The 27,227-nt window shown below is 33.0% G+C and overlaps 1 long non-coding RNA gene across 1 annotated transcript; it reads left to right on the forward strand.

Moving 5' to 3' along the window:
* Positions 1 to 1,366: 1,366 nt before the first annotated feature.
* Positions 1,367 to 2,331, forward strand: LOC106710444. Its single transcript, XR_001356983.2, has 3 exons — positions 1,367 to 1,440; positions 1,565 to 1,566; positions 2,250 to 2,331. It is a non-coding gene; the product is annotated as an uncharacterized LOC106710444 (long non-coding RNA).
* Positions 2,332 to 27,227: the final 24,896 nt, after the last annotated feature.

A 27,227-nucleotide genomic window follows, 5' to 3' on the forward strand; every position in this document is an offset into this window, starting at 1 on the left:
AAATTTTTATATTGAAATTCTGAGAATTGTGAGATGGTTATATCAAGAAGTGTTTTATTGCCAAGAATTTCTCAGATTATATTGTAACTAATTAACCGTTATTTAATCTGTAATGTTTTTGTTTTTATAACAAAGTGAACGGTGTCTGTGTAAGTCTTTTTAGAAATAAATATTTAGAGTTTTTAAACAAAGCCGATAAGGCTTGCTTGAATTCTCGCAGCAACAAGATAATGTAGCTGTTTTTATCAGCTATTTTTTGTTGGCAACCGGGCACAACGTGTACTTGTAGAGATACGCCCACATTAATTGTTTTGAAAAATAGTGCCGTTCTTTTTATTTTGTTGTAGAATATTAAAAAAAATATGAATATAATTAACACTGAAATGTGCAGTATTAAAATAATTAAATATAAATATGCAAAATTTTAAGGCAGATATTTTAATCAAGGGATTTACTTATACACACCTAAAAAATGAAAACACTCACCATGATTTTGTGGGGAATCGTATCATTCAACAGCCGCGTTTTCAAATCGAATTTTTCGTTTTTTTATTCTTCTGCACTAAGTTCTGCCTCTTTTCTTGTTCCATAGTATCCAGCACTGTATCGCACTCTTCACTAACAGTCGCTAAAAATTTCACATTTGCATCCTACCGTGAAAATTTTGAAAAAAAAAAATCATTTTGACTTCTCGATGTAAGTTCTATATTCATGTGAGCTTGTTATGCGGGCAGCAAATTTACATGTTTATATACCTGAATGGTCTTCATTTTAGTATCACTTTCGCGGCTCAGTTACAAATCGTCCAATTATTGTTGTTGTTTTTTTTTACCTTAATTTGTATATAATACTCGAAAACCGCTAGAGCGCTTCCAAGTCCGGATAAATGTTAGAATTATTAAATAAAAAAGAACGAGTGACGATACGTGTTCGCGCGTCGATTGTCGTCACAAGAAGGGCACAACGCGACGCGACACAAGCATTGCCCGCGCCACGCCAACGGATTGTGTAAACGCGCGCTACTTGCTCGCGCCTCGCGCGGCGTCCGCGTGCGGGCGGAGACGAGCGGGGGCGACGCGGGGAGACGCTGGTCTGCGCGGGTATGGGGGCGCGATCTCGCGCACACATACATGACTCTAGCTCCCGTCCATTACCAACGCTCCTATTTTGAATATCCGCCACGCAATTTTAGTACTTGAAACGCAAGTCATATGATCTATCTAAGTAATTTACTGCAACAACACTGCCGATCGTATGTGTAGAGCGAGAGGTTATACGTGTATTATGTGTACGAAAGAGACTGAGTGTAATCGGTAGTTTGAGCGGGTAACGTACGTAACGCATGTGTGTCGTGAACGAACGCTCGGCTAGTCATCACCACACCACTGGCTACGTAGCGGATAGCGGCGTAGTGTCAGTGTCATAGTACTGTCGGAGTTTGTAAGTACATACGAGTGAAGGACTAGTGTCGTATCTTGAAATTATAATAAAGAGGCATCTGTCATCCACTCATCGTCTTGCATTTTGAATCTTGATACATGAAACTGCGGCATGTGGCGTGTAGATGTTGATACGAGTCGCCGGTTGAAATTAATAACTTATATAACTTGACGCACCTATGATCATTACAAGCTACGCTCAATTTAGATGTTCACTACTACAGTAGACAAAATACTTTGTAGCAAACTAATTCATTTTATGATATAGTTACATACGTATAAGAGAAACATAATTCCGTCGACTTATCAACTTTCACAGGACAACGTTCATGGCCGTCGTCGTAACTGTTTTTAAAAAATGAAATAATTATTTTACAAATTAGTCAAGAAATTATTTAAATAACTTTTAACATTTTCCTGATTTTCGATTATCATCTTTCATTAAAATAATAAAGAATATTTTAGAAGCCTGTTTAGTTTCTAGTTATGCAAATACAAAAACATCGTTATAAATACAATCTTCAGTCAGAATAATTTTGTCATAAATAATATTTAATAATGCCAGATCTACACAGGTGCACATAATAAAGGCTAGAGTGTTAAAATTTATGTGCTTAGGCCTAGATTTAGGCCTGCTTTGAAAGATTCTATTAAAGTAAAGGCTTTAAAAATGTTGAATGAAATTATGTTTCTGGTTAAAAGATGGAATTTTGTTTTGATTTTTATAAACTACATGCTTCATAAAATGTTTCTAGCATCGTTAGTCTTTACATTTAAAAATTTGATCACAATGCCTTCTTGTTTTCAAAGCACGTGTTGCAAACGACGCCTTAGGCCTAATTTCGCTGAATAAAATCCACACTGATTTACCATCGGACACTAATTTGCTTATGTCATCGCCTTACCAAAAATCTAAAAAATAGTTGAGTTGATATTACATTTCATTATATCCATAGATTTAAATAATGGTTCCATTTAGAATATGACTTGAAAATTGTCAAATTATTCTGACGGTTTTTTTAAGAGAAATTCCACTATCTTTTAGTCTCAATTTATATGTGCATAATTTACTTTGTACATTATAAAAACACTGAATCGCATAAATTCTTCTGCAAGAAATAACTTTAGAGAAATAACTGACATTAAATAAAATATACCGGACGTTTTAAGTTTGATAAAATCGCCAATCTCATTTTCTGTATGTGTGTGCATTAATAAAAATAAATTTTAAATCATCGGACAGAGACAAAGTGATAAAACTATTTTCCGGCAATGTTTCGTCTGTCACAATAATGATTAACATTTAAATTAGCAATCTGTAATAACTGTCAATAACGATTTTTAATTTTAAATATTTTTTTTTATTTGAAGATTTGCTGCCAGTGTGAGTTTTATTTTTTTATTCAAAGAGACAAAAGTTTTCATACGCAACTTCAAATTAAACGTAACGTGTATTTTTACGTAAATCTTGTATTTTTAAATTTAAAAAATAACGTTTCACCATTGTTATAAAATTTTAATATCTCTAAGAGTTTTTTTTTTAATGCAAGTAGATACAAATATCTGTCACCTGATGCTTCTTATCGGGTTTATCGCGTGAGATAGACTTGACACTAACATTGGTAGATGATAACACTTTTATTATTGTTGAAGGCGCGATTTGTGACACGCATGTGACAACGGTACTTTCTACTTCGAGATAAGAAGTCACTCGAAACCTGATATTCCTATTCATTATTTAAACACACGAAAACGATATTTTCTAAGTGAATTTAAATTAATGGAATGTTTTATTTCATTTTTAGTAATTGTTGCACGAAGTTTGAAAAAAAAATGGAGTAATTTCTAAGCTCGTTTCTGCAACTATTTGCATCAAATACGTCAACACGAAGTCTTGAATCGAGATTTGTATATTTTTTAAGAAGTAAAATTTATGACTTTTTAATCATGGAATTACCTAAAATAACATGTTATTTGATATAGCCGTTCAAAATTTGTACGTTTATTACGTTTACACCGTGCGCACTGTTTGTTAGTCCAGAATTTGGTAAGACCGTGATATTTACCTTCTACCGCCTTCACGCCAAACTTTCAGTAAGAGCACTAAACACTTTGGTGACATGAACCGTGGTGACACAAGCATTTTGCGTGGCCGACACGGTCGCAGTTAGGTCGCAGCCGGGTCGCAGTTGGGTCGCAGTAATTAGCGGGTTTAGTCGCGGGTCGCGGCGAGTGGCGGCTGACGGCCGACCGCGTCGCCGCGGCACTGCAACTCCACACATCACGCTCACTAACGTCTCTTTCCCCCTTTACTTCCGCGCCAGCTTTTTACCGCCGCGCAGGCGCCCCTGGTGTTTTTTAAACCGCGCCCATGTTACTGTAATTTCTATCGCGACGCGTACCTTTCGTGAAAATCGCTTTTTTCGAACATTTTTTCGCTACGTCCCTTTCTAACGCATCACTCACACCATTAGCCCGTCCCACTTCACCTAACGGTCGTCTGCGCCCCGCTCTAACGCACCGCCGACCTGCTACTTTCTCTCTCTGTTGACGCCGCGACGCTGGTGACGCCAATTATTTTGCCATTTTCCATACTTCTAACCTAAGTGTTTCGTACGTATAAACAATTTTCAACCTTATCCTTAAATGATAAAACGTAAATCTGGTTTCGTACAATGTAGTTGTGACTTTATGATCTAATGCAAAACGTGTAAAGTTCCGGCCATTTTTGCGATAAAAAAACGGTTAAATGCACGTAACCACGCCTTTGTATACACATATTGCTGTCTATTTTACTCCTTTTTTATTTTCACTTGCGTTCTCGCTCTGTCACGCATACTAGCGCAAACGTCGAATGCTTCGGGACGTCGTTGGACAGCGCCACCTAACGGGCAGTAGTAGAACTTTTGTGAAATTTGCAAGGGTTGTTTTCACCTTTGAACTCCATTTTAGGGCGGCAGCACTGTGTGAAAGGGGATGGTTTTTTTCTTGTTTAGTGCACGTTTTATCCGCGCGTTCAGAACGGCGCCGTGCTTAGGATTGGATAATAATACATTCTTAGCATTGGAAAATATTCAGGTAGTGTAAAATTCATGTTTTTCAATAAAAGATTTTGCTTCGGCTTCGGAGGAAGCGTATTCGTGTGTATTTACAATTTAATCAAAGGAGATTTTGTTGTGAATTAGCATTTTATTTGCTCGTTTATACAGCACTTGCCAGCAGGGGGCGCTGTAATCCGGTCGGACGGGGACAGCAATGGATTTAACTTGAAGCGGCCAAAGAAAAATTGCTACACAAAACCGTTTAATGAGTTCTCTTTCCGACTGTTTGTCAATTACATGTTACGTATCATTTAAACGGCGACCAAAGATTAATCGTGTTTTTCTTCAAAATTGATTGTTCGACGAATAAAAAACCATTAAGGAGATTTAAGTTAATGTAAGTAAGTGAGTAATGTAAGTAAGTGATTTAAGTTAAGTAAAACTACAAATTTATAGTTTTCTTTAAACAAAACATTGAGAAAGTTTAGCAATTTATTTAACAAAGTTGTGCAACAAAGACTAAATTAGACCTTTCGTACACAAGGCAATATAGATCTAAATCCGGAGATTATTAGTCGTTAAGCTACTTACGCAAAACAATGTCATACCTGTCATCGGCCTGACCACCCATCGTCAACATTTTGTTCTTTTGTTGCCAAAATCAATCGCTCACAAATTGTTCGAAAAGTCGCTGTCATTTTCAGACTTGCGGAGCAAATTTACACAATTGACATGTAGTCACTATGACTACTTACTGAATAGACGACTCGTGTCGACGATTAAATGTCGTGCGTACAAAGCGCGCAACGCGATACTCGCGACGCAAGGATACGTTAGTTTCGAAGACTTACGCTGCCTTTTGTACGAAGGGGGTTACAACACTGACAATTTACAACCTTCTATATTATCATACTATCTGTCGCCCGCGACTTCGTCTGGACGGATTAAAAAAAACATAATAAGTAGCCTTTGTGTTCTTCTAGACTATGTTCTACATCTGTGCCAAATTTCATCAAGATCCGTTGAGCCGTTTCGGAGATACCTTCAAACAAACAAACATCCATCTACATCGCATTTATAGTTAGTAACATATTAGTAAGATTATATTGTAACTGTTTTTAATAATATAATTTCGCTGATAGTATATTCGTATTTCATATATTAAATTTCTCCTGCTTGAATGGAACTGACAGGACTTTGTAGACCTTAATTTACTTTAATATTAAACAATGAAGCGAAAATTAAACTTAATGCTAAGTGTTACACCTGCCCATGACAATAATATGTTATGTTGGACATCAAATATAAATTTATGTGCAACATCTTTTATACACTCATTACAAGGCAAAATATATTTGCTATTTATAAATCTAATATTTTTACGAGACCTCAGTAGCCTTCAGATGGCAAATAAAAAAGCCTATGTAATACCTATTTATCACTGATGAACTCTGGATACCTTTATCTAAGAAGTAGTAACTAATCTAGTAAGTAAATAATATTAAAAATGCGAAAGTTTATACGGATGGATGGATGTTTGTTAGAAGGTACTCGTATCTTCTGAACGGATTAACGGATCTTGATGAAATTTGGCATAGATGTATAATATAGTCTGGAAGAACATATATTGATTAATTTTGATTAATTTTTTAATCAATTCCGCGCGGACGGATTCATGGGCTACAGCTAGTATTTATATAGTGTTGAAAACTAAAATGTATGAAACCGATTTGTATCACGTATACTCCACTGCCGAAACAAATGTATTACCACTGAATATCAGGCGTGATCATGGCCACTGGTTTATTTTTTATTAAAATAAAATTAAAACATTAAAACAATTGCTTGTGTCTTTTTTTTAAATGATATGATGTTACTACGACATTTAAAATGTACAGTTGCAATATATAAACGAAAACGTAATGTCTACTTTAAGCAGACTTAAAGCGACAGTATTCAAATGAAAACAAAATAAGTAGCTGGCGACTTTAATATTAATAGCCATTTAATCAGGTCTCCTGTAGATAAGCAAATTGAATAACAAATCGTAAGCCGTCAGTTACAAGACTTCGATGTCTTAAATCAAAGAGCGACGAAAGATTTTATGCAACTTGAAAGATAAATGTATTGACATTTACTAACTTTGTAAGTTTCATCAGTTAATACCATGTGTATGGAAAACATTATGATGTTTTCTGTGAATTTATGAAAAAAATAATTGGTTAAATTCATTGTAAGGTTATATTTATTTTAATGGTTAATGAAAAACAAAAATTATTTTAAAATTAGGAAAAAAAATCTAAAAGCGGTAGATACAAAAGCAACCATTTGATTTGGCACGTCAGTGAGCCTGCCACATTTGGCAAATTTTTATAAAAATTTGTGCAGGGTCCAAAATTTGTATAAAATTGAGTTCCTAAAGTTTCGTAGTAATTCTAATATAATTAACGATGACGATACAAAGATGTTTGTCACAAATATGCGTGCTAAGTTCACATAACCATAGTACTCCTTTGGCCAACATATCAACATTAATAATATTAACAATAGCTTAATAAACTAAAATTAATGAAAATATTTCTTTAACAAATTACATTTATCTAATCACAATAAGATCATTTATCTTCACGACAAACAACTAACTAGCGAGGAGCAAGTCGCATGCCTTTCCGGATTCTATCGCATCTCGAATCTCGGAAACATTGTTACTGAGAACAAATTTCAATGTTGCAAGAGGAGAGAGGGTTACGTACAACAGCTGGTACACACTAGACGATTTTGTTGCGTGCAACGTGCGATTTAAAAATCCTGATGTTTCGTATTCCAACAAAATATTAATTGTTACACGATATTCGATGATAATTCCTATCGAAAGATATTTAAACGTAAAAAAGAATGACATTGTAGCATTATTGATATGGAAGGGATGATGGCAAGTGCTTATAATTGTCACAAATAACATTTGAAATTGAATCCTTTGCATATTAATTTTTGTTCTGCATACAACAGTCATTAATATGATCGAATAAAAATAATTTTAAGGTTTTTTACATCATAAGGCAAACGAGACGAGCAAACGGTTATCGGATAACGGAATGCTTAGAAATAGCAAAGCGATCGCTGCCCATAGACATTCGTAATAGCAGATGCGTTGCCTATCTTTAATAGCTGGAGGAGGGGATTAGCAGAAAAAGTACTTATCCTCTTACTCTTCCCATTCTTTCCTTGTAAGAAAAGGGTGGGGAGAGGGTAATCTGAATTTATTCCAGAATTTTGTAGCTTTGTACGCTAAAGTAGATGTGTTCTGAGACGGTTCTTTAAACGGTTACTAACGCATAGTGTGTTCCAACTGTCAACCCTGATCAAGTAAAAAATGTACGCTTTGGTTCGATTCCGCGTGCCAGTGGCGCCAGGCGGGATAAAATGTAAACGGCTGCTGCCATCGGCCGCCGCTTGCGCCACTATCCATAATTGGCACAAACTTTTTACTAACAAACAAACTAAAAAAACCTATTCCATCTTTTAAGGAATAAGTTAGTTGAGTTAATCGTAATTAATTTATTTCTCGGAAGCAACGAACGGTGTATCAGTTTGACGGAAACAACATGGCCGTAATTCTAAGTAACATTTACGGTATTTATAGTCGTTTGTAAGGTTGTGGAGACATAATGAAAGAATCACATAAATCTGACAAATATTATAAATGCGAAAGTTTAAATGGATGGATGTTTGTTAATTTGCAGATACCTTTTAACATGTGTTGATGAAATTTGGTACACACGTAGAACATAGTCTGGAAGAACACATAGGCTACTTGTAATTTTTTTTTTAATTCTGCGCGGACGGAGTCGCTATCGACATCTAATCTTGATATCAACTATAAATCTCGAATTAATTATATTCTGTGGAATCAATTTCATCACTTTAATTATGATCGTAACTTTTTTATTTTTATAAATTCATGGATCATGGAAAAAACAGAAAGTATAACAAAAAAAAATATGTCACAGAAAAATTAAATAATTATTAAATAAACAATAAATCACTATAATAACGTAAATAAATAATCAAACAGCAATTCAAAAGATAACAAGCCGACGAAGCAAGCAATTTAATAGTAACACCAGTTGCACAACCAAAGGGAGCGTTCGCACAAAAAACCCTGAGCAACTTGTGTGGGCATCTGTACGCCTATTAAAGTGGTTACATTAATAAGCTTGGTAGTTATAAAACATTTAACCCTAATTACTGTGTCGTTGCACATAAGAGGTCGTTCAGACCTCACCGTTTTATGTCTCTATTTTGAACAAATAATTGGTTACGTTCAAATTCAAGCAAATACACAATTCTGTTTACGCCCTCGTTGCGAGGATGGCTTTAGAAATTACAAGAAATTATGGATTCCGTATTTTCTATCTGGAATTTTATTACCTCATCTATACATATTAATAAAATTAGAGTATTTGTATCAAATAGCGAGAAAAAAAAATCACATTTCATACACGGGATATATTATATGCGTTGCTTATTCTCGTAGATAATTTTAGAAAAATAATTTTAAATTTTTTTGTAACGCCTGGACTGATTTTGACGTAACTTTGACGGGAAGATAGCTAATGCATGCGGGCATATTATAGGTTAATTTTTTTATTCTGCTCTAACGAAGTCGTGGGTGACCTCTAGTTAGATGTTATATTGGTGAAAGAGTAAATAAAATCGTTGCAAACCTGAGTTTATTTTGTACTAACATAAATACCAATGTTACTCTTCAATACTGATATAGAAGGAAATCGAAGAAGCTCTGAGCTTTAATACTAGTTACGAATCAATTTCAAAGATCTGAGAGTCAAATGAAGACGTTTATATAATCTGTCTTTATTTTCTTCTAATAATTTTAGTACCATAAGTTTTTTATAGTTCCGTACCCGTCTTTAAATCGAATAAACAATCAGTACTAATTGAATAAAAAAACATCTCATTATAACTTAGTATACAATATGTAAGCCCACGCGTTACCCCAGCCGTGGGCAGTAATGGCTATGCCTGCAAGCTCTGCCTCCTAATGAATTGTTTTATATTGTTTCTCTGATCACAATCATGTACATGTGGATATGTCTAGGTCACGTCTTGGTCGTAGGAAACTTCCGGAACAATTACAACAATTATTTTATCACATCAGTCAAAAAGTTGTGGGCCGGACTATAAAGATCACAGGTCGCTCTTTCAGGTCTGGTTTACTCATTATGGTTTTCAATAATCACCAGTCATTCTCTAGCTATGAGCAAATACAACCCTATCCTGTTATTTTTTTAAATAGTAATAATAAAATTTTATATTTATCCACAAAATTTTACAATTTCTTAGGACTCTGTCTCCAGTGGTAGGTTGGGACCTGTGTTACAGGAGGTAATGTCTTCTCTTAATCTAAATCTTACTAAAAAATACTGCTGTTATCTTTGAATATACAAACACCATGTTTACAGCGCATTTTAAAGAAAAAGTTGTCAGATATTTTCAAAAATGTCTATCTAAAATAGTATTTTATACAAGTTCCAGTTAATCATTACAGGACTACGTACAATCATGCATTCGAAGAACTAACCGTTAGTGAAAAGATGAGACCTTTGGATAAGATTACGTCAGACGGAGCAAATCTGACCGCTCTCGTTGTAGCACAGGATCCGCTGATAGTGGAAACACGTCGGATGCCTCAATGCTAATCACGGAAGGCAGATGGAATAAACATCAAGAATTCCTTTGTCGATCCACGATAACAATTTACAACTGCATTGTTGAATAATGATTCGTGAAGGCTAAAGGAATTTACCGGAGACCTAAACTGATTTATTACTTGAAATAAAAAAAAATGTATAACATTTTAAAATCATTATAACTTAGGTAATAATATTATAAGATTTTACTTATAACTCCAACGGACTAAGGGACCATGTTGTTACTGAATACTGTTGTATTTGCGATATAATAATCTGTGTTTCTTCTCTGAAGAGTCCACTTTATACGTGTTATTTTTCTTTTCTACACACATTTCCCCGAAAAAGGCAAAGCTTACCTAGCCTTCGTCTTGTTTAGTTCTGTGACATGACTAAGCACGTATATGGTAAGATATTTTGTTTACTAAACAATTGGATAACTTCAACTCACAAAGCATAACCGTTAGTTAAAATCTTATTACAACTCGATCTGTCTATTCCTATCCTATCGTTGCTATTAGGCTATCGTTCCCGAGCATACTCGTGCTAAATGAGTCAGAACGATAGATACTTCTTATGAATCTATTACTTTTTTATTCTGTACCACTCTACTAATTATACGGCGTAACCGAGTAGTTACATTTGGAAGGTAATTGATTTTTTCTGTTTCGTAATTGAAGCTTGTATGTACAATCTATTAATGCCATGCGTGGGCACTCTGACAGAGTGAAACATATCAAAATGAAATGACTTTTAGATAGAAAAAAAGGCATTATCATCATCATCAACCTGCCCTTATACCCATGGAGGCACAGTATAGGTATATACTACTCCTACATACATCTCTATCAGGCGTTATAACTGAATTCACTACCTTCTTACGCATATCCTCTTTCACACAATCTATCCGTACTTTCTTTGGTGTTCCTCTATCTTTGAAAAATAAACATCTATAGAGGCATAATTTACATTTAATTTATCTATTATCAAGTTTATCAAGTTTTTAAGTAATCGTTACATAATTATTTGATTTAGATTATAGGGTACCTATACAATATATCAGAACTAATAGGTTATAAGAGTATAGAACGATATTGTTTTCTATTCCACTCATATGAAAACAAAGTTAGAGTTTATATCTATAACAGTTATTCGTTAATTAGAGCTTGCAAGTCATATAGTAATGCATTGGTACAACGTTCCACAACGACTCGTAACACAAGTAATTAACGCACTAACACCACATTAATTGAGGTCAAATTCATTTAGCACCCGTCTCGAAATAACCACCAGTGAATCAGGTCGCAGCGACGGCTCATAAAAACCAGATAGATCTCTGTGAGGACTCAATACAATGTGTGAATATTCAATCACCAGATGCTGATAGATATGCGTAACTCATTGGCACTTATAATTGGGTTATGACAGATAATCCTAGAATATGTCTTAATTACTTTATTTCTGATTCAGTACTTGGTGATAAAGGCACACATTGTGTAACGTATTAGTAGGCGTCTTATTTATGTCATAGTTTTTCTTGAAAAACAAAACAAGGCGCAAAATACAAAAGTGATCATAGTTTTATTTAAATGCCAAACGTGCGACTACAAAATATCCTTAGGTCTAAATGTGTGTGATTTCTTACAATTACAGAATTACAAAAGCCGAAAGCGTTTCTCTCGTATCGTATTGTGCATGAGGTAAATTGCCTCAAAAACTGGTTGATACACGTCGAATAGTACTTAATTGTACGTTAAATACGTTCGTTGGTCGTTCGTAATAACCTTGAGAAGTGAGTGAGCCGCGAGCGCTCGTCAACACAGTACAGGAATGTCATTAATGCGGCCCGTAATGTACCTACAAGGACAACGACAAAGTTAATTCTGCAGTCGTTTTTGATATTTCCAATGCACAATTGTCGTTAGATCGAAAGAAATAAGATGTTGAATGAATCGATGATGTGTTAGTTGAACGCAAATATAAATTAGCAATGCAATAATGGTGCAAATCAGACATCGTGAGCGAGGTATTATACGCAGTCGTGCATTGACTGCATATGCATCGAAATTATCGCTTAAGTACCGACACGAGGATTATAAATATTGGAAACGAGGAAACGTTCACAGGAAAGGGCAGAATAGTAACAAATGACTAGAAAGAAATAACAATAAACAACATTTTATGACATAAACTGTTGAATGTGCATGACTATGGTTTGATGATTAGAGCGGCCATGATTAAACTAAATGTAATGTTCAAGCATGTTTTAAACAAAGTCAGTGAAATAAACTGTAAGAATTTACGGAAAGACGAAAGAAGAATTCAAAGAATGTTAGACTCAATTTTGAAGATCTTGGAAGACACTAGAGCACTAGAATGATATCATCGTAATATGTTCGAAAGATGCTCTCATGTTTGTTTGAAAGCATGTGTTATGTTTTGAATGATTAATTATAAGCTTAACTTTGTTATTCTTATCTTAAACACAGTTAATTCTCACTTTAAATTATCTCTATAATTATGAAAACAAATTGTTTTAACGATGCAACAACACAAAACGTTAAATGTTATTTCAAAACGATATAAAATTGAAATACGTCATCGCCCACACAGGTAGCGGCACTTTGAACCAAACGCAATTTATCCGATTTCCAATCAGTTATGGTCATAAGACCTAGACACCTACATAATTCTACAATACCTTGGATTTTGTCAAGGCTCATTTGTACTTAGAAATCATTATAAAGTAACTACATTGCCGCGGGCTAAGCTGAGTTAACAACGTTATAACAACATTTGTGTACGGTTAATAATTGTACTAAAGTAAAGGGTATATATTTTTAATAAGAAAATAAGATAAATTAACTCAACAAAAAAGGTTAGTTGATTTGAAAATACGCTTAGAAACAAATAATAAATAACTAAAAAAAATAAACATTGGTTTTTTATTATTCAGGTCCTACTGGTATATTGTACAACCTATTGAAACATCTGTTTAAAGACGCGAGTATAAAATAAATAAGTACAGTTAACAAAAAAGTTCTACAAACATTCCTTAAAATTACGTCAGAAAGTCACGCAGACGAAGTTAACGCGTGAATGAAATTAATTTATTTTGGATACAATAGAACATTAGCGAGTTAACTTGAGCGAGTCGACTGACCCGTATGTACGAGTATATCTCCATGCGGAACTGTGCAACTAAGTATGCACAAATATGCAATGCAGCACTCGCCGCGCTTGGACACCTCGCATACCTTATCGTACCGTCTTTGTACAGAACTGTACGTTTCCATTGCACACGTTTGGTTTAACATTCGCACAGCCACCGATGTCACTTCACGGGAATATGTAGAAGAAGTGGCAATGAACGAGTTAAAATTTTCGAAAGCTTTAACTTCGACTGCAGCATTGAATTTCTTATATAATTACTTAGCAATATTTCCGATATGTTGTCACTAAGTTTAACCATTCCTAGGGCAATGTCCCTTTGGCGTGTTATATCTGGTAAAAGCTATCCTTTTTTTAACGCTAGATAGTCAGTCATATTGATCCAATGAAGCCATGTCTTCGACAAATAAGTTCTACATAATGCCTTGTTTTAGTTAATATCTTGCGTATAATTTGTAGCTATTAAATAGAACTTTTTGTGACAAACATCTTTGAACTGTCTAAAGTAGAAAGTGTCGTGTAACCATGGTTACTTCCTTGGCTGAATAAAAATAGCTGATAAACCTTCAAATTCGCAATAACTGTGCGCGCGATTGCGATGCGAGCGGCAAACCGCATATCTTATTCAAACAATATCTTTATTAACAACCGGTTGTGTTGACTGAATGCATAATGCAAGCGCGAATTATTGTTCTACTGTGTACATTACAAGATTAGACCTACTGCACGCTCATATTATATTGTAGTTAAAGAAATGAGTAGTATTGGATATCGCATAGACCAATTTAATTTGGAAAATTCAAAAGCACATCAACAGCTAAAGAACTTGTACGCACATATTGTCGTCTCTCTTTTTTTAAAGATAATGTGGGAGATGACAGATTATTAATTATTTTGACAGATAACTACGGTTAATGAGCTTTTATCACTCCTTATAACGTTGAACTAAAGTACAGTCAGAGCCCTTCGTGATGTTCCACTAACAGAAATATTGACTTGTTTCTTTAAAGGAGATAAACCCCTTCTATTCTTACAAAATAATTTAATATGGCATAATATTAAAAAGCACTTAGCTGTGTACCACTGACCGACCTTTTTTCATACAGACACATTTAAAAGCTGCATCTTATTGTTTATTGTTTCCACTTCGTCTTTCAATGTTAATGAAACGTTCAAAAACGACTGTCAATTTTAATGTGGCATAGCATTAGATTCCCCGATAGTACCCTCACATTAAATCAAAAGACCGTTTGAAAAATGTACCTAAAATGGAAATCGTTATACATTTCGCAATTGACAAAGTTACTGCTACTAGTATTGATATCAGGTTTAACGAATTTATTACACCGTAATTGCTCGTTTGGACATTATCCGAATAACTTTGAAATTCTACAAGAAACTGAATCTAATTTTGGTATATGTATCGATTAATTTGATTGTCATTTAGTATACAATTCTAATCATTAAATGCAATGATAATGTGAATCATTATAAGTCAAAGATAGTGCTTAATCCAATGTCGTGTCATTATCATTACAAATAGACTTAGCACGCCTAAGGCGATTGTATGAATCTGTTATTCAATGCTATAAGTTGATCATAATTAAATTATATACTTGTATTTCCCCTATTTGTTCAGGAACCTCATTATTTCTTTACGTTTATCCAGTTCACGTTCACATATTCTGTTAACACATTTCTTGTATTAAATTAGTAAACTTGCAAATGGTATCGACATTTTGAACAAGCGCTCAAAGTTATGGAAATTACAGATGTAGATTGGTACTAATAATCACATTTTACCATCATAAGTCACCTAAGATCATATGTCCTACGTATCCAACATATGAGGCCATGTACCATCTGCAATAATTTATCTAAAAAAAAGTTGATATCTAACATCATCACAGGTTGGAAAGTGTTGTCAATTACCGCTCGGATACTAGTACAGTCGCACTGTAAAGATATAAATCAAATTAATAACGTACTCATGTGCTCCACAACTCAATTTATTTCGAATCGATCAAATAAGATACAAGCAATCGAAGCTAGCACAAGCTGTTATGTCTTGTACTGGTTGTTTGTACGCGATTGTACCTATATAATATAGGATAATATTTTAAGTTATTATTATTTAACATGGTCCTTTACATTTAGTTGCAACGTGAAGGGACATAGTTACAGTTGGTATGTAGTTTAGCAATAGTCAGTCTTGACCTATAATCAACACATAGATTTATAATTTTACTAACATTATAAATGTGAATGTTTAGATGGATGTTTGTTTGAAGGTATCTTCGGAACGGCTCAATAGATCTGGATGAAATTTGGCACTGCTATAGAACACAGTGTGGAAGAATAAAAGGCTAGTTATAAAGTTTTTTTTATTCCGCGCGAACGGAGTCGCGGGCGACAGCTATAATTTTATATTGCATACATATTTTGTAGTATAAGTCAAACTATTTATATTAATGTAATAATTACAGTTCTTAAAGATCATAAAGACTTTAACTAGCTCTTTATTTAGTTCTGTTGTGCTTTTTTTAAATTCATCAATTTTTATGGTTCCATACTTCGAAAGGAAAACAAGGAACTCTTATAGGATCACTTTGTTGTCCGTCCGTCTGTTATTAAATAGAAATGGCTTCAAAGAAATATACTATGTTTTAAATCGAGAAAGGAATGGCATAGTAAGGTAGGTAATATTTGTAACCACATCTTCCTTATACTTCGATAAAATCTTAAACATCGTTAGTTAAACAAAATCAATCGAAGTTCCTCATAGCTCAGCGCAATATGTTTCCTACATTAAACTGCAGACTTGAAGTGCGTCAAACCTAACTATACAAGCCACCAGACTAGCTCATATTTGTTAAGCTAATTTAAACTTTATCAAAGTTAAGTAAGGGTTAATATTGTACAACATTATATAGGAATGGATCAGCTAAAATTAAATCAAATCAATTCATTTCTGCTATTTGTCGAAACTGACGATTCATTGGATAGATAAGGGTTTGGATGCACTTAGTTTCTTTATAATTTAAATATATATTATTTCCTAATAACTATGACTTGACTTAAATGTTACAAAACATAGGCCTATATAGAACAACTAACTTGTTGAAAATAGCAGCCTAAATAACTATAGACTATTATTTATATAACATAAAATGTGAACAAACAAGCGGTTGCATACTTTCCACCTGTCTTCTATTCTATAGTATTTGTCAGGTCTTAGTATTTCGTGTTTTCACTGTCCACTCAGTAACGTGGTGTATAAACACCCTTAACAATATATATAACCAACTCTGTGGCCGGCCGCGAATTGACAGCTTGACAGATGAGATAAGAGAGGCTAAGCTCTTCAGATAGTGGACCTCATTTACCTGCAACGACGGAAGGCAAATTTCACTTACAATTTACGCAATGAATTATTCAAATCAGAAAGTTATCTTAAAGTTTATTCGGTGAAATGGAATTTGTGTCGTAATTTCTAATTAAAATTAAGGTAAAAAAACCACTGATTTCGAACTTTAATTAAGATTCCCAAAGACAATTTTAATAAACAAGATTTAAAAGAGAACGTATAGTTAGAACCTAAATATGTAGAATAGAATAGACCTAATAATAAAACAAAAATAAAATGAAAACGAGGAAGGCCGACCCCAAGTAAATAGGATAAGATCTAGGACTGAAGAAGAAGACCTAATAATAAAATACAAAGTTTAAGATCGTGGCAAAAAGTGGCCAGCTCAGGTGATACAGGGACTACATCGACCCTCCCTACGCTGGTTTTCAGCAGGCTTCTTTGCTCTCATACCATTTGCACTTAGATGATAGGGGACCTAAACTTAATACCAATATATATATATATATATATATATATATATATATATATATATATATATATATAGTACAATTATTGAAATTTGAAACACTGTTAAAGCAAAGTTAATAACAACTTTAACTTCCAAACAGTATAATGGAAAGTAAAAAATAAGTAAATAAATTTGTCTAACAAGGTTATATTGTTATTTAGTTAGTAAATGTAAATGGTTTATTAATGAAACGGAATTAAAATTTAAAATTCAAAAATGTAACAGGTAATGAATGTTAGTATATTCATTACGTATTACTTTAACAAAGGAAGGTCATTACTACAGATTACTCAGCAAGTCTATGTCTTTAATGATATAGATTACAAAGAGTTTAATTGAAGGATTGAAAATGCAATCTCGAATAATGGAGTTGAAATAGAGTATAAATTGTTGCAACATTGTATTTATTTAAGATTTACAAGTTTGAATTAAATCATATTTAATAGATTTATTAAGAAACTAGCGGTTGCCAGCGACTTCGTCGGCTTAGAAAAAGTTGCCTATAACATGCTTGAGTGTATTAGCTACCTTCCCGTCAAAGTCCCGTCAAAATCGGTCCAACCGTTCCGGACTTCACCTGGAACAAACGCGGCCTTGTGGACAGATCAGACATAAAAAAAAAATCAATTTTAATTTTCGTAAAAATAACGCTAAAACATCATGTCCACAAAATGTGATTTTTTCTATATATTACATACAGACACTCCAATTTTATTAATATTTATAAAACTATGTGTGTAGCAATATCTGAGTTACTATTATTGAAATTGTTAAAAAAAATTGTTTAAAATATGCACATATGTAATACATTTTATATTTAATTAGGGTTTGCTAAATTCATCATAATACATTTGTAACCGTGGGTTTCTGAGACAAAAATCCCTGTTTAAAACATATTTATATCTCTGTTTTGTCCAAAATAATGACAGGAATTACTATGTTTTATGCAAAGATTTCAATCTCAGAAACCAACGGTAAGTTTATGAAGGAACATACACGTGCCTAGTCTACGTAGAGTCGCTTGTATAATTTTCTTTGTCTAAAGATTTCCTATGTATTCATATTACCATAGGTTTCTACTGTTGAAACACAATTACAAAAACATATATCCATCCCTCTTATTCGCTTTGAAAAGATAGAGAGAACAATATATTGTTTATATCTTTGTACACGTGCTTCGAGAGTGGAAACCGATATTTATATCGAAGTACACAAAGCGTGATAATTGTTCCACATTATGTTTCATGACTGAACTGAATTTACTAGTATTACTAATAGTTTTCTAAAAACTTGATACACTAGACTTTAACTGTGTATTGTTTAGAGTATAGACTAGTGGAATTACTAAGAATAGACAATTATATATGCTACTTTATCACAATTTAGAATAATAGTGTTATCATTACGAGTAACAGCCTTTGGGAAAATATCTGCTATAAATCTATAGTAATACTAGCTGTCGCCCGCGACTCCGTCCGCGCGCAGTTAAAAAAAAAATGGGAGGGGGGGGGGTTATGAAAAATAGATGTTAGCCGATTCTCAGACCTACTGAATATGCTCACAAAATTTCATGAAAATCGGTCAAGCCGTTTCGGAGGAGTACGGTGACGAAAACTGTGACACGAGAATTTTATATATAAGATTATAAAGAGTAAAGATTTTATTGTTTGTTTGTTTGCATTGAATAAGCTTTGAAACTAAACTGATTTGAAAAATTCCTTCTCTATTGGGAAATTATACTATCCTCAAGTGATATAAGTTATATATACATATATTATTAATATAATGTTAAAATGTAATAAGAATCAAGTACCTCCGTATTTTTTCATAATCTTCTTAATTTTTTATCGGATTTTAACTCATAATCTATGACAAAATCAATTTAAGACTTGTGTTAGTTCTGCAACATATGTTTTACCTTCGCAGTGTAGATATTGTTTTACAAGCTTAGGACATTCCGACACGTGACAGACGTAATAAATAATTCAGCGCACTGATTATTGATACCACTTGGCCGCTAACTAAACGAAAACATAAACAGTATTCACCTTAAAAATATTTTCAATCAATCAACTCGTCTCAATTGCATTTATAACTATTTGAATTGCTTATTGAATAGCTTTTTTTATAATCATCACCTTTGTTTAGTGTTGTAAAAAACCTTTTGGCATGTGCCAGGAACGATAAATGACCAATTGTTGAATTTCTTGTGTGGCATCTTAACAATGGAGTGTTAAAAAGTATGGTCGGACACGAAAGCTCCATCCTTGGACAAATGAGACAAGCTTGAGTTTCTCATTTTCTCGTATAGATGGCGTTACTTGTACGTTAAGAGTTTCCGAAATAAAATTGACAAAGTAAGTACTTACATTGCAGTCGCTAGATGGCGTTGCTTGAGTTACTCCTTTCGGTGTCCTGGAACAATTTAAAGTTTTTTTTCAAATTATGTGTAATATTAGCAAAAATCTATTTGATGTGATTAAAAGAAAAAGAACAATACGGCTTTATTGTTATAATATTTCCAAAAAATACAAAAATACAACAATTAAATTTATATAAAGTAAGTAGGTATGAGATTACGTTCTAACAAGAAATAACAAAGTATCAATAATGTTAATCATTTATTCAAGCACATAAGTATGACAGGTCTTTCCTGTTGCTATAAATTGCATATTGAATCAGTAGAATTAGTAATATTAACACATAAACAATATAAATCTGCGATGATTCATCAAAAACATTGTAGGTAAAACATAATAGGTTTCTAGTAACATATTATTATAATTTACAGACAAATAAGAAGTTAAATAAATATCGGTTACCGACTCATGTATTCTTATAAGAATACTAGCTGTCGCAAGCTACTCCGTCCGTGCGCATTTAAAAAAAACTTAATAGCGGCATGAATTATAGATGTTGGCCGATTCTCAGACCTACTGAATATGCTCACAAAATTTCATGAGAATCGGTCAAGCCGTTTCGGAGGAGTTTAACCACAAACACCGCGACACGAGAATTTTATATATTAGATTTATGGTGTAAACTCTTTTAAACAGTAAAAATATATAATAATTTATTGATTATTTTATTGAATTTAAGATCCTGTTACATCTAAGGTTTGTGGGACCAAAATCTTTGTATAAAGCATATCGTCATCCTTGTCATTATCTTTGACAAAACAGAGATAACAATATGTTTTATAAAGGAAATTCGGTCTTAGAAATCTAAGGTTAATAATGTCTGTTAGAAAAATAATCTGTTTGAATTTCGAACGACATTAAAAAAGTATGTTCGTTTCAACCCTATAGTGAAACTTAAGAAGGTATAGAGCGGACAACAAAAAAAATCTTATAAGAAACGATCCAGCTGTTACCCTCAAAACTATCGGGGGCTGTTTCATCCCCTCTAAAAAATTAATCGATGGGCGTTGCGATGTGGGGTGGGGTGCCCTATGGGGTCATTTGGGGTACACGCACGCCAATTTTTTGGTTCATACCACACTGTTAAAAATTATGGGGTGACGCTGGAATAATGTAAGTTTTTTTCTACTATCTAGCCCAAGAAAATTGAGGTAATTTTTGTAAATTACTTTAGTAATAGTCAAATTTTTTTATTAGTTAACTATTGGTTGCATTATAGACATGTCATTACGTGTGACAATTGAATTTTTATTAGTTTATGTTTTTCTAGCATATTTCTTTTTATTTATTCGAATACGTTTCTAACGGTTATGTTGCTTAATGTAGATTTTTCCTATGTTTATCTGGTATAAATAAAACCGTGTCACAATATTATTTACAATACTCCTCCGAAATGGCTTGACCGATATTTATGTAATTTTATATTCATATTCAGTAGGTTTGAGAATCGGCTACTATCTATTTTTGATACCCCTATTAAATTTTTTTTAACTGCGCGCAGAAGAAGTCGTCGTTGACAGCTAGTCTTTAAAATTACTATAGTTACAAATAGAATAGATTTTAATTTCTTAAATTTAGAATTGCATATTTCGTGTTAGAAACATGTATATTTGTATGTAACATTTTCCTTGTACTCAAATATTTTACATAACTATTTATGTATTGTTTATTGCTAACTAGCTTTTACCCGCGACTCCGTCCGCGCGGAATAAAAAATAGAAAACAGGGTAAAAATTATCCTATGTCCGTTTCCTGGTTCTAAGCTACCTGCCCACCAATTTTCAGTCAATTCGATTCAGCCGTTCTTGAGTTATAAATAGTGTAACTAACACGACTTTCTTTTATATATATAGATATCATAAATGCGAAATTTTAGATGGTAAAATGGAATTCAAAAATTTTATCTTAATAATGTATTCACAGACTTATTAAAAACAGACATGTTTGTATCGTCAATTCAAATATTAAAACATTCTTAAATTAAACTAGAGACAGCCAGTTATATATGTTAATATAATGTCTCATTTCCAAAGCATTCCATTCCATCAATATATGGATGGAGTGATTGTTACCAAGTAAGTAAAAAACGGCAAAACAGATCTGAATTAAATTTGGCACAATGATATGTTTTACTCTCTGTAACATATTCTACTATTTTTTTAATTCGCGCAAATGAAATCGCAGGTAAAAGCTTACTAGCATTTACTAGCTTTATACTTAAAATAAAACTTTTATCCAATTGTTTCCCGCCCATTCTCTGACAGGACTATGTCTTTCTCTGACAGGACTACGTCTGATTACGTCTTGAATTTACATTAAATATTTTTAAATTGTTTAAACTTTTGTGAGACATTATAATAAATTAATTAATAATGGCTTAACTCATGTATGATAGTTCGGTGACGACACCGACTAGTATCTGACCCGTCGGTGGTCCATCTTCAGGGCGAGTGTTTATTTTGTAATCTTTATGATTGCATCGCGTCATGATCATCACAAAAATCAATCATCGCACTAAGATACATACAGAATGATAAATTATTTCACTAGTAATATATATGTCTTACTGATTCCATTTTCAAATTTTACATTTAATCTTGTAATATTCTAAAAACTGGACAAAATGGACGATAGAAATAAGCATAATGCCCCTCTGGAGTAACGCTGGGGGAAACGACAAAGGATGTGGGATGGTACCGAACATTTTGGGGTAAAACCGGCAAATGCATGAATTAAAATAAGGGGCGGTCAGTCAGGAAATTGCCCTTTTTATATCGCGTGACTATCCTACAATTTATTAGGTTTTTCTATTTTTAATAAGTTATCATAGTGACCTTAAATGTTAAGTTCTATTTTCAAATTAGGTAACATATTTTGTCCGAATTTCCTTGATAACTTAACTTGATGCACTTTAATAGATTTCAGAGCGTAAGTTGTGATGTCTGTCTCTCCACGTATAAGCTTAATGTTCGTATAAATAATTTATTTCAGTTTGAAAAACAAACAAACAGCGTCATCTTGTCTTTTTTATATCAAAAGGTGACAAACGGCCACCTGAATTCGCTGAAATAGCGAAGCGACCGTTGTCTATTGCTTTAGCACCCGAAACTCATTTCAATATTGAATAGCTTTGTAGTCAGTTCTTTAAAACTGTTTTCTTGATTTTTTAATCATTTTCTAAAAATAAATGTGTTGATTTTATTATTTTAACATAAGTCGTAGCAACATGTTAAGCCAATAAATCACTCGAAGAATCAATAGCCGTATTGATCCCATCCTAAAATCTAACCCTTCCGTCGCTGGGGACATTGTTAACATCGTTTTCAAAAAACCGAATTTGCATCGCAATGGAAATGAATTTGCATATTGGGTTACAGATTCAGTTTTGCATAACAAAATGAACTATTGAACTCTTTCGACTTAAAAAAACTACCTGGATTTACGGTCGTGTACAGGATGTTCTTTTACCCGAAAAATTAATTCGAAGTGTATAAATATTATAAATAAAACTATCAAATTTTCGACTAATACAGTTTCATTTTAATTTAATTCGTAGGATCGTAGAATGAAGTGTAGATCCCGGATGGTCACCACATATACACACATAAAGAAAACTTTAATATCACTTTTAAAAGTCAATAAATTTTTAAAATGTCTTTTTGTAATTTAAAAAAAGTATGTTTTTAAAAAATAACATAGTATTTATTTTTAAAATATATCAACTTACTAGTTATCGAAAAAAATTTCATGTGTGTACATTTTCAGTAGATATGAGAGGCAACTTTGAAAATGATTTTAAGAAATATTCGCTTACGATTAGTTAAATCTACCGTAATATTGGAAGGTCTAAACTTAACTAATGCTATTAGCATTTTAAAAGTTTAAAACTCTACATCTTATGTCTGGTTTGTGACAATGTGACAACAATGTCTATAACCAAATCGATATAGAGACGTGGGAATATTAATATAATTTAATCATAAATTTTAATTGACAGTTTGCAATAAGAATTAACCCTAACGCTAACGGGCGGTCGGAGACGATTAGTGTGAAGTTGCGACAATCGTTTCTCAAACGATTTTTATACATTCGATTCAATCAGGACCCTTCGAAGTTAACGAACTTCATAGAGTAGTATGCAAATATAAATCACGTAGTCACAAAATCACAATGCCGCATTGTATTGCTCTCAGGTGCTCTGCGACGGTAACAGGGCTGCCAACATTCACTTAAAATAAACCCTAGTAATGTCGACTAAAAAAAAAAACTACGACTTGCGCCAAGTCACGTTTTTTATTGTATAGTTAGTTTAGCCATCGAAATTGTTAAAAATTATTAATAAATGACATAATAAAAATTATCATCAGTTCGATACATTTTTGTCTTTTTACACTACCTGGCGATGAAGAAATAAAAAACCAACTAGTGATTTTACACATTTGAACCTAAGACATTGATATCCGAAGGTGACAACCCTGAACGTCACAATGGTCCGTAATAAAAAATCTATTCCCATTATTGTTGCCAACACGAGGGCATGAATGTAGTCTATTTAATATTCGTGCGAATATTTTTCTTGCTTACGTCTTGAACATTGTAGAACGAGTTACATTTTTATTGCCTATGACTAATTAATAATCCGTGAAATCATTTTTCTTTTCTAATTTCTTTCCTTACTAACGAAACTACGATAATTTATGCTAATTATAAATACTATTGTGTTAATTTATTCTAAATTAATAATGAATATTTGAGTTTAAATGAAACTGTATCTTTTTAATTATCAAAATATTTACTTTGCATTTTTCTATTTTGAATTAAAATACTCAAACTACGACCAATTTTTTTTTAAAACTAAACAATAAGGAATCAAGACTTCAACGAACTCTTTCTTGAAGTAAGAACATAGTTAAAATCTGTCAAATAACTTTGAATAGTACGGCCAAAATTTAAAGGTCGAAAGTAAAGGTACTCATAAATTACGCGGCATCAGAATTCCCGCGCAATTCAATTCGAAATCCCATTATAACATCCCATCAATGAGACATCTTCCGGCACAGATTGCGACCCTACGGACACAGTTGAGGAAGTTTATTTCCTACCCATTTTATTTGAAATTTTCCTTTGAAGCTCATATTGCAATTAGGATGAAAATTTGTCGCAGCAACATACAAACGTGTTAAAATATAGCTCTTAGGGTAACAGTTTGGTGTACGATATTCGAACTTAAGTGGGAAACGAATTTAATTCTCCGACGTGTACAAGATTCACTTTCTACGCAGGTGTTTAAACGATCTCGAAGATTTCCTACCCCAAATCAAAGGGTTAACTTACAATAATGTCGATAACAAAAAACACCTAAAACATCCCTTTGTGTAGTCTCAGGTGGTGTAGATTTTTTTGTATGCAAAGGGTTAGACAGGTTAAGTGAAAGTGATCTTGAATTTCTAGTAGCTGACTTAATAGGTTTTTTTGGTTACGTAACGTAATTTTAGAAGTTTTTAATTTGTATTCTATTTTAAATGTCAGATTAATTTTGAATACTTTCAAAAGCATAGAGATTCAACTACGATATAATATGTATAGTTATAGAAATGTCATTAGGAGCACTTTCTTTCATACAGTTTAAGTTGCGCTATCTGTTGTTAAATTATATGTCAACATTTTCAAGACTTTTTCCCTCTCACGTGGAGTCGGCACACAAGCTTAAACACACCACATTACAGTTTTGGTTTAATTTTTTACGGCCTACCTGTGCGCCAACCCTACTTGTGAGAAAGTACATACATATGTTTTATTAAAAAAATGTTTAACCACAGAGATCGCCTATAATATTTTGGCTGAAACTCTTTTACATACAGCGGTACGTCTCGACGAGTTACAATTGACAAATCAAAAAGTTTAGTTAATAGTGTCAGGTCTTTATATTCTTAAATGTCTTTGTTCAAAATATTCAGACAGGTTTACCAGTCGCTTAGGGTATATTTTCCACACTAAATCTTCACTTAAGTACACCTGTAATGACCAATTAACGAACACTGAGTATTGCAGTTAACTAGCGCCTTTACCCATGTTATTACTTAAAATTATTTACCTATACCTACAATTCTGGAATTCTGGCATGAATTTAAAAAAAAAACTTTAAACGACACAACTGAAGTTCAGAAAAATGTATTAATTACTGCCATACAAAGTCACATATAAAATTAACACACAAAAACGTGCAAACAGTTCGTTTAGATGCAAAACAAAACCATTAGTTACTGTGCTGTGTGTGTCTAATTGTATATACAACATTGTAGCGAAATTATTTTAAAGTGCCAACTAATTAATGGTTACATTTATCTAGTTAGCAGTTTACTTGACTAATGAAGAGAATTTTTAAATGTAAATTGCCAATTACTGGCTGAATGTTAGACTTATGACAACATTGAAACGTTGGCTCCACGATCAAGTGGTCTTTGCCTTAAAACATTAATAACGCCTTTTATACAGTTTTTATGTTCAGAGGGTTTATAACGAATATTTGCGATATCCATTTTCGTAAAGTTTTCGGCAAAATATGTCACAATTTCAAAGATATTTGTCGTTGTACTTTACACCCGATACAGTACGGGACGCTGTACAAATCTAATACAAATATTGTCGACTACATTATGTAATAATTTCTCGCATATTTTCATCCTATGTCCTGTGGTTTGAATGTTTTTAAATTACTGCTACTTTTAGAGCATGATTAAAATTTTTCTCCTAAAAAAATAATTATGTAATGTTTTTCTAGTAAGTACATATTTTAGTAACAATATTTTTATTAAAATAAAAAATAAAGCATTTCAACGGAAACGCAGTACAATAATCAAACAAATGAAGCTAATGCCAATTCCGAATAATTATGAATCACCTATTCTAAAAAAATACCTAAATTGTAATCGTTATTAAAATTTATAAGAAAAACGGAAAAAATAAGCATAGTTTCTAATTAAAGAATAAAAACTACAGTATGCTCTACAATATATTAACAATTTAATTGTACAGTTGAGCGAATAAACAAAGCTTGTCTCACACATGGTGTTTACTTCGCTCACTACGCTATACTGCTAGTGCTGTATTAATTGTAATTTATTAATTCCGCATTGTTGTCATAGAATTATAAATTAAGCGTAGGCTGAATGTGTCACTTAGTTGAATATTAACGGCAACATGCAATGTTGTAGGGGTTTTAGAGATATTTTTTTTATTAAATGAATTATAGTCTCCTTCCCGTTGTTAGTCTTTTTTATATAACAAAAGTATAGGGTTTGGATACGCGTAGGTATGCATGACGAAGATAATATCTGTTTTCCTGTATTTCCTTCCTCTGTTAATTAAAAACATTCATCATCATCATCATCATCATCAGCTCACTATACGTCCCCACCGAGGGGCTCGGAGCCTACCCCAATTTAGGGGTGACTAGGCCATAGTCAACCACGCTGGCCAAGTGCGGGTTGGTTGACTTCACACATATCATTGAATTTCTTCTCAGATATGTGCAGGTTGCATCACGATGTTTTCCTTCACCGTATGA

The sequence above is a fragment of the Papilio machaon genome, chromosome 12 (assembly GCF_912999745.1).
Source record: "Papilio machaon chromosome 12, ilPapMach1.1, whole genome shotgun sequence".
Lineage (NCBI taxonomy): Eukaryota > Metazoa > Arthropoda > Insecta > Lepidoptera > Papilionidae > Papilio > Papilio machaon.